Source organism: Stegostoma tigrinum, chromosome 7 (assembly GCF_030684315.1).
Source record: "Stegostoma tigrinum isolate sSteTig4 chromosome 7, sSteTig4.hap1, whole genome shotgun sequence".
Lineage (NCBI taxonomy): Eukaryota > Metazoa > Chordata > Chondrichthyes > Orectolobiformes > Stegostomatidae > Stegostoma > Stegostoma tigrinum.
The window spans coordinates 96,742,836-96,751,224 of NC_081360.1; positions in this window are offsets into that span (position 1 = coordinate 96,742,836).

Here is an 8,389-nt window from a genome sequence, read left to right on the forward strand (position 1 = left end):
ATAGTCATCAATGTAACGGAGGAAGAGGTGGGGTTTGGGGCCTGTGTAGGTGCGGAAGAGGCACTGTTCCACGTAACCTACAAAGAGGTAGGCATAGCTTGGGCCCATGCAAGTACTCATGGCCACCCTCTTTGTCTGTAGGAAGTGGGAGGAGTCAAAAGAGAAGTTGTTGAGGGTGAGGACGAGTTCAGCTAGGCGGATGAGGTTGTCGGTGGAGGGGGATTGATCGGGCCTGCGGGACAGGAAGAAGTGGAGGGCCTTGAGCCCACAGCCGACTCCAACGGAATCCCGCCCACAGCCGATGCCGACGGAACCCCGCCCACAGCCGAGGACCACATCGCTCCGCCCACATCCTCCACAGCCAGCAACCCCAGAGAAGACAGCCATGCTGAGCCCTGCCGCATCTTCACTATCCCCCCAGACTTCCCACTGACTGAGGATGAATGGTTAGTCCTAAGCAAGGGGCTCACCTTTGTACCCCTCCACACACACATCAACGAATACCAGTCACGTTTGGACATCGAGCTGTTTTTCCGCCGCCCTAACCTCCACGCTTACTTCTTTAACTGGGAGCCTAACCCTCCCTCCACTGACCCCTTCACCCGCCTCCAACACAAGTCCTCTTCCTGGACACCAATCCCAGGCCTCCTATCCTCCCTTGACCTCTTCATCTCCAACTGCCATTGAGACATCAACCGCCTCAACTTCTCCACCCCTCTCACCCACTCCAACCTCTCACCTGCATAACGGGCAGACCTCTGCTCCCACCCCAACCTCACCAACAAACCCGCAGACAAGGGTGGCGCAGTGGTAGTATGGCGCACTGACCACTACATCACCGAGGCCAAATGCCAACTCTCCGACACCTCCTCCTACCGCCCCCTTGATCATGACCCCACTCCCGAGCACCAAACCAGCATCTCCAACACCATCCATGACCTCATCACCTCAGGGGACCTCCCACCCACAGCCTCCAAACTCATTGCTCCCCAAACCCGCATGGCCCGTTCATTGACAGAACGCAGAGCAGGGCTGAGAAATGGCAGATGGAGCTCAACCTGGATAAATGCAAAGTGATGCATTTTGGAAGGTCGAACTTAGATGCTGAATATAGGATTAAAGGCAGGATTCTCAGCAGTGTGGAGGAACAGCAGGATCTTGGTGTTCAAGTGCATAGCTCCCTCAAAGTTGCCACCCAAGTGGATAAGGTTGTTAAGAAAGCATATGGTGTTTTGGCTTTCATTAACAGGGGGATCGAGTTTAAGAGCCGCAAGGTTTTGCTGCAGCTCTACAAAACCCTGGTGAGACCACACTTGGAATATTGTGTCCAGTTCTGGTCGCCCTATTATAGGAAAGATGTGGAGGCTTTGGAGAGGGTGCAAAGGAGGTTCACCAGGATACTGCCTGGACTGGAGGACTTGTCTTACGAGGAGAGGTTGACTGAGCTCGGACTTTTCTCTCTGGAGAGAAGGAGGAAGAGAGGTGACCTGATCGAGGTGTACAAGGTAATGAGAGGCATGGATAGAGTCGATAGCCACAGACTTTTCCCCAGGACACGATTGACTGCCACGAGGGTCATAGTTTTAAGGTGTTAGGAGGAAGGTAAAGAGGAGACATCAGAGGGAGGGTCTTCACCCAGAGAGTTGTGAGCGCATGGAATAGTTTACCAGTGGTAGTCGTGGAAGCAGAGTCATTAGTGACATTTAAGCGACTGCCGGACATGCACATGGACAGCAGTGAATTGAGGGGAATGTAGGTTAGGTTATTTTATTTTTGCATTAGGATTAATCCACGGCACAACATCGTGGGCCGTAGGGCCTGTACTGTGCTGTATTTTCCTATGTTCTCTGTTCTATGTTCTATCTCCTTCCCAAAATCCACAAACCTGCCTGCCCTGGTCAACATGTTGTCTCAGCCTGTTCCTGCCCCACCGAACTCATCTCCACCTATCTGGACTCCATTTTCTCCCCTTTGGTCCAGGAACTCCCCACCTACGTCCGTGACACCACCCACGCCCTCCATCTCCTCCAGGACTTCCAATTCCCTGGCCCCCAACACCTCATCTTCACCATGGACGTCCAGTCCCTATACACCTGTATTCCTCATACAGGTGGCCTCAAGGCCCTCCGCTTCTTCCTGTCCCGCAGGCCCGACCAATCCCCCTCCACCGACAACCTCATCCACCTAGCTGAACTCGTCCTCACCCTCAACAACTTCTCTTTCGACTCCTCCCACTTCCTACAGACAAAGAGGGTGGCCATGGGCACCCGCATGGGCCCCAGCTATGCCTGCCTCTTTGTAGGTTACATGGAACAGTCCCTCTTCCGCACCTACACAGGTCCCAAACCCCACCTCTTGCTCCGTTACAGTGATGGCTGTATCGGCACCGCCTCTTGCTCCCAAGAGGAGCTCGAACAGTTCATCCACTTCACCAACACCTTCCACCCCAACCTCAAGTTCACCTGGGCTATCTCCAGCACATCCCTCACCTTCCTGGACCTCTCAGTCTCCATCTCAGGTAACCAGCTAGAAACTGATGACCATTTCAAGCCCACTGACTCCCACAGCTACCTCCCACCCACCCTCCTGCAAAAATTCCATCCCCTATTCCCAATTCCTCTGCCTCCGCTGCATCTGCTCCCAGGATGAGGCATTCCACTCCCGCACATCCCAGATGTCCACGTTCTTCCAGGACTGCAACGTTTCCCCCGCAGTGGTCGAGAACGCCCTTGACCGCGTCTCCCACAACACATCCCTCACACCCCGTCCCTGCCACAACCGCCCCCAGAGGATCCCCCTCATTCTCACACACCACCCCACCAAACTCCGGATACAACGCATCATCCTCTGACACTTCCACCATCGACAATCTGACCCCACCACCCAAGCCATTTTTCCATCCCCACCCTCGTCTGCCTTCCGGAGAGACCACTCTCTCCGCGACTCCCTTGTCCGCTCCACACTCCCCTCCAACCCCACCACACCCGGCACCTTCCCCTGCAACCGCAGGAAGTGCTACACTTACCCCCACACTTCCTCCCTCACCACCATCCCAGGCCCCAAGATGACCTTCCATATCAAGCAGGTGTTCACCTGCACATCTGCCAATGTGGTGTATTGTATCCATTGCACCCGGTGTGGCTTATTCTACATTGGGGAAACCAAGCGGAGGCTTGGGGGCCGCTTTGCAGAGCACTTCCGCTCTGTTCGCAATAAACAACTGCACCTCCCAGTCGCAAAACATTTCAACTCTCCCTCCCATTCCTCAGATGACATGTCCGTCATGGGCCTCCTGCAGTGCCACAATGATGCCACCCGAAGGTTGCAAGAACAGCAACTCATATTCCGCTTGGGAACCCTGCAGCCCAATGGTATCAACGTGGGCTTCACAAGCTTCAAAATCTCCCCTTCCCCCACTGCATCCCAAAACCAGCCCAGCTCGACCCCTCCCCCCACTACATCCTAAAACCAGCCCAGCCTGTCTCTGCTTCCCTAACCTGTTCTTCCTCTCAGCTATCCCTTCTTCCCACCTCAAGCCGCACCTCCATTTCCTACCTACCACCTCATTCTGCCTCCTTGACCTGTCTGTCTTCCCTGGACTGACCTATCCCCTCCCTACCTCCTCACCTCTACTCTCCTCTCTACCTATCTTCTTTTCTCTCCATCTTCGGTCCACCTCCCCCTTTCTCCCTATTTATTCCAGTTTCCTCTCCTCATCCCCCTCTCTGATGAAGGGTCATGGCCCGAAACGTCAGCTTTTGTGCTCCTGAGATGCTGCTTGGCATGCTGTGTTCGTCCAGCTCCACACTTTGTTATCTTGGACATCATATCAGTTCCTTGATTGGGGCCATTAAGCTGGTCAAATCAGTGAGCCCTGGCTGACAGATAATGAGCAGGAGTGTCAATGGTTCTGTTCACTCTGAGAGAGCTGTAACAGTGTCAAGAGCTCTCCATTTGTAAATAAAAGGTGATTTGGTGATGGGATACCAGCCTCTGCAAGATCTTCCACCCATTAATTGGCTATCCACAAAGTGAAATGCAAGTTAAAAACAGGCCTCTTGTATCTGTCTTTAGATTAGACAGTCTTACAAAATGAATGATGCCTGTAAACTGACATATTCAGGATAAAGGATGGGAAAAAGCACACACAGGAGAAGAAATAAAGAGAAGTGGGATCAGGCATTACCAAGATATAATAAAACACTCAATGTTGCATGTCCTTGGAATGGTTTATTCTGTAATATCTTTTGCAATGTACAATATACAAAAAATACATTGAATAACAAAAAAGAAACAATTCACAGTGTCTACAAAGGCAGTGATTACTCTTGATGCCACAGTTTACCGATAGTACGATAAGTTAAATTGCATAGGAAGGTGTGAGATCCTTCAAAAACAAATCCTCTGTTTCAAAGGTGCTTCTGCGATGCCAACGGTTAGAGCAACCTTACCCATTTCTTTCACCTGCAGAGCCACAGATCTGCTGCTGTTAGATCTATAATTGGCAGACTGGCGGGCAATATTGTTTGGTACAGCTAAGGGCTGGTACTTATCAGTATATTATAGCAGCAAGGGCAGATACCACTCCGAGGAACAGCCCTGTGGATACCTGTCACTGGGCACATCTTTCATGGACCCATCACTTGCCACAACTGTCAGGTCTTAGAGGTCCTGTTTTGTTGATGAACATAGGAGACTGCATGAGGCCATTCAGCCACATGAGACTCCACCACAATTCTTTCTCATGCCTGAGCCAGCCAAAGGTTGTTGAATGGTGCACATCAGGATAGGTGAAACAATTTTAACTCCTTTGGGCTGAAAAACTCACACGGATTGTCGCGGAGTCAATAGCAGGTTTACAGCCCAGCTGCCAGGCTGACTCCAATGGGATGGGGCATATGGTACAATGTGTTTGGCCCAATCCTACCTGTTTCCCAATTGGCAGGCCAGGTTAAAATTGCACTTGGCTTTCCCTTCTGTACTGTCAGCCCCAACCAAAGCCCCGAGGGTTAGGTGTTCAATATTAGTCCCTGAATTTTGTTTTTTATTCACCAATGGGATGAGGGTGGCCAAGCAGCATTTATTTGCCATCCCTAATTGCCCAGAGGGCAGTTAAGAGCCAACCTCATTGCTGTGGGTCTGGAGTCTCTGGAGTCACATGTAAGCCAGACCGGGTAAGAATGGCAGCTTCCTTCCCTAAAGGACATTAGTGAACCAAACAGTTTTTCCTGACAATTCAGCAATGGATTCATGGTCATCGTTAGATTCTTAATTCCAGATATTTTTATTGAATTCAAATTCCACCACCTGCCGTGGCAGGATTCGAACCCAGGTCCCCAGAACATTATCAGAGATAATGGGAACTGCAGATGCTGGAGATTCCAAGATAATAAAATGTGAGGCTGGATGAACACAGCAGGCCAAGCAGCATCTCAGGAGCACAAAAGCTGACGTTTCGGGCCTAGACCCTTCATCAGAGATCTGATGAAGGGTCTAGGCCCGAAACGTCAGCTTTTGTGCTCCTGAGATGCTGCTTGGCCTGCTGTGTTCATCCAGCCTCACATTTTATTATCCCCAGAACATTATCTGGTTTGACAATCCAGGATAATACCACTAGGTCATTGCCTCACCAGAGCACTTCTGTTCTGTTGTTTTTGCAGGAATGTCAGTTGGTCTCAAGCCTCGCCACTGCAGAGGGCCAAGGGGGATACATGTGAGCTCATTTGGTAGCTTCACAAACATTCAGAAAAGATAAGGTTTGCACACAGCAAGCTGGAAGGTTACAGTAGGGCCACTTGGATAAACCTACCTCTACAAGCCAGTCACTGCAGGGCTGGATAAGCTTACAAACCTGGGTGGAAAATATGAACTTAGGAAAACAATCATCACTTTTAAAAAGCTGTGGGAAATACCAGTTGACACTTGCACATTCAATTTTAAGGCTTTCTTGCTGAAGGAAGCATGTAAGATCTGGTTCAACTGGAATGTGGTTCCCTCTCCCCTGCCACTTCTCGTTCTTTATATCGATCCCTGAGAATTTTTCATAAATTATCTCATTGAAGTAAAGTCCATCTGATTACACACCCCGACCCCCAAACCCCCAACTTTTGGGAATACCTTGCAGTCGTGTCTGTTGGCTTGAGATGGTGTTATAGGCGCACTTCTCCCACATGAAATTCCTAGTGCTCCTTGTAAGTATCAGTGTTCCTGAAGGTCGCATCGTCTTCCAGTTTCAGAAATCGTTGCACGCATGGACCTCAGAGGTTTGCAGGGAAATTTAAAAGGGAAAGTAGCTATTTACCTATTTTTTTGTGACATGGGCATCACTGGTAAGGCCAATATTTGTTGCCTTTGAGCTCAATGGCTTGGTGGATCATTTCAGAGGGCAGCTAAGAATCAATAACATTGTGGTTCTGGAGTCACATGTAGGCCAGACCAGATAAGGATGGCAGATTTCCCTCCCTGAGGATATTTGTGACCCAGATGGAGCTTTGAACAACAAGCAATAATGGTTTCATGATCACTGTGAAACAAAACTCTGCAAGCTCTCACAAACAGCAACGTGACTGATAACGTGTTTAATACTGACTGTTTTACGGAACACCTATGTTCTGTCTGCAAAAAGGACTCACGGTTTCCTGTCACTTGCGACTTCAACACATTACAGCGTCCCCGGGCCAAAATCTCTGACTCAGGCTCGCTGCAGCATTCCAGCAAAGCTCAGATCAAGTTGGAAGAGCAACACCTCATTTTCCGCTTCGCAGCTCCACAGACTTCTGGATTCAATATCAAGTTTGACAATTTTTGAATCTGAACACCTTCCTCTATGTCCTTTATTCATCTCCACGCTCCCCCCCCCGACCCCAACACCCCAGATCCTGGCATCACACAGGTTGCTTTAGTACATTTGCTTACAGCCCCCAGTATCAGTTTGCCATGCTATCATCCATTCCTTTGTCTCCCTAACCTTCATTTTCTCTGGGCTCCATTTCAGCCTATCTGCTCACTCGTTTTCCCCCGCCCACCACCTTTGTTCAGCATACCACCTTTTTCTAGCTACTTTCAGTTCTGAAGAACTCTAACGTTAACTCTGCTTTCTCTCCACAGATACTGCCAGACCTATTGAGGGTTCTGTTTTTATGTCCATTTTTATTCAATAGCGATGCTGGTTAAAAGATTGATATTGACCAAGACACGTTCTCCTGCTGCTTTTCGAACAAGGGTTCATGGGACTATCTACGTGAGTGGGTTGTTGGAGCCCCATCTGACATTGTGACACTGCTGTGTCAAAAGACCAGCACAAAAAGAAAATCTGGGAGTAAACAGACACCCCATTATTTTTGTGAAAGGGAAAACTCCTAAAAATGCAGCAAACATATGTGTACTTAAAAAAGAACCCATAACCTGTCAACTTTTAGTGAGTGCAAGATGTAAGCTTTTGTTTCCATAGCAATAGCTGGTAATATTGCTCAATATCAGCAGCATCTTTGTTACACTGCTCCCTGCGCTGGGGACGGATCTTTTAATTGATTAGCGCCTCATTGCCTGCCACTTTCACATAGAGCCAGACACCAAGTAAGAGCCTCCTTTGAAATGCAGGAGAAAGTAGAAGCTATATGATGTGCATCGCAGAATTTTCTATTGCAGGGGCATATGTGGACATTGTACCATCAGCCTTGCAAAATCTCCATTTGTTTTAATTATATGATAGTGGCTCAAAATGAGAAACATCAGCATTTTTTCTGTATGCATGTTAAATGCCAACTCCAGCATTGGAAAAGTGACTGGCCAAGGATTAGCATGTTTAAGAATAAATATGATATTCATACTGCCTTTGCAGCAAGGTGCTTTTTGATTTCTTTCACGTTCCTGGGAATAAAGTAAAATAGAGGCACAGATTCTAGAGTCATATCACACAGAAACAGACCCTTCAGTCCAACTTGTGGATGCCAACCAGGTAGCCTAAATTCAGCTAGTCACATTTGCTAGCATTTGGCCCATTTCCCTCTAAACATTTCCTATTCGTGTAGCCATCTGGATGTTTTTCGAATGTTGTACTTATACCAGCTTCCACCACTTCCTCTGGCAGCTCATTCCATACACGCACCACCCTCTATGTGAAAAAGTTGCCCCTTAGATCCCTTTTAAATCTTACCCTCTCACCTTAAACCTACACCCTTTAGTTTTGAACACCCCTGCTTGGGAAAAAGACCTTGACTATTCACCCTATCCATGCCCCTCATGAGTTCTTGAACTTCTGTAAGGTCACCCCTCACTCCAGGAAAGATAACCTCCCCCCCCAATCCTCTCCATTAATCTCAAACCCTCCAACCCTGGCGACATTCAACAAAATGAACGTTTGGGGAGTGAAACAACTTTTCAATTCAGA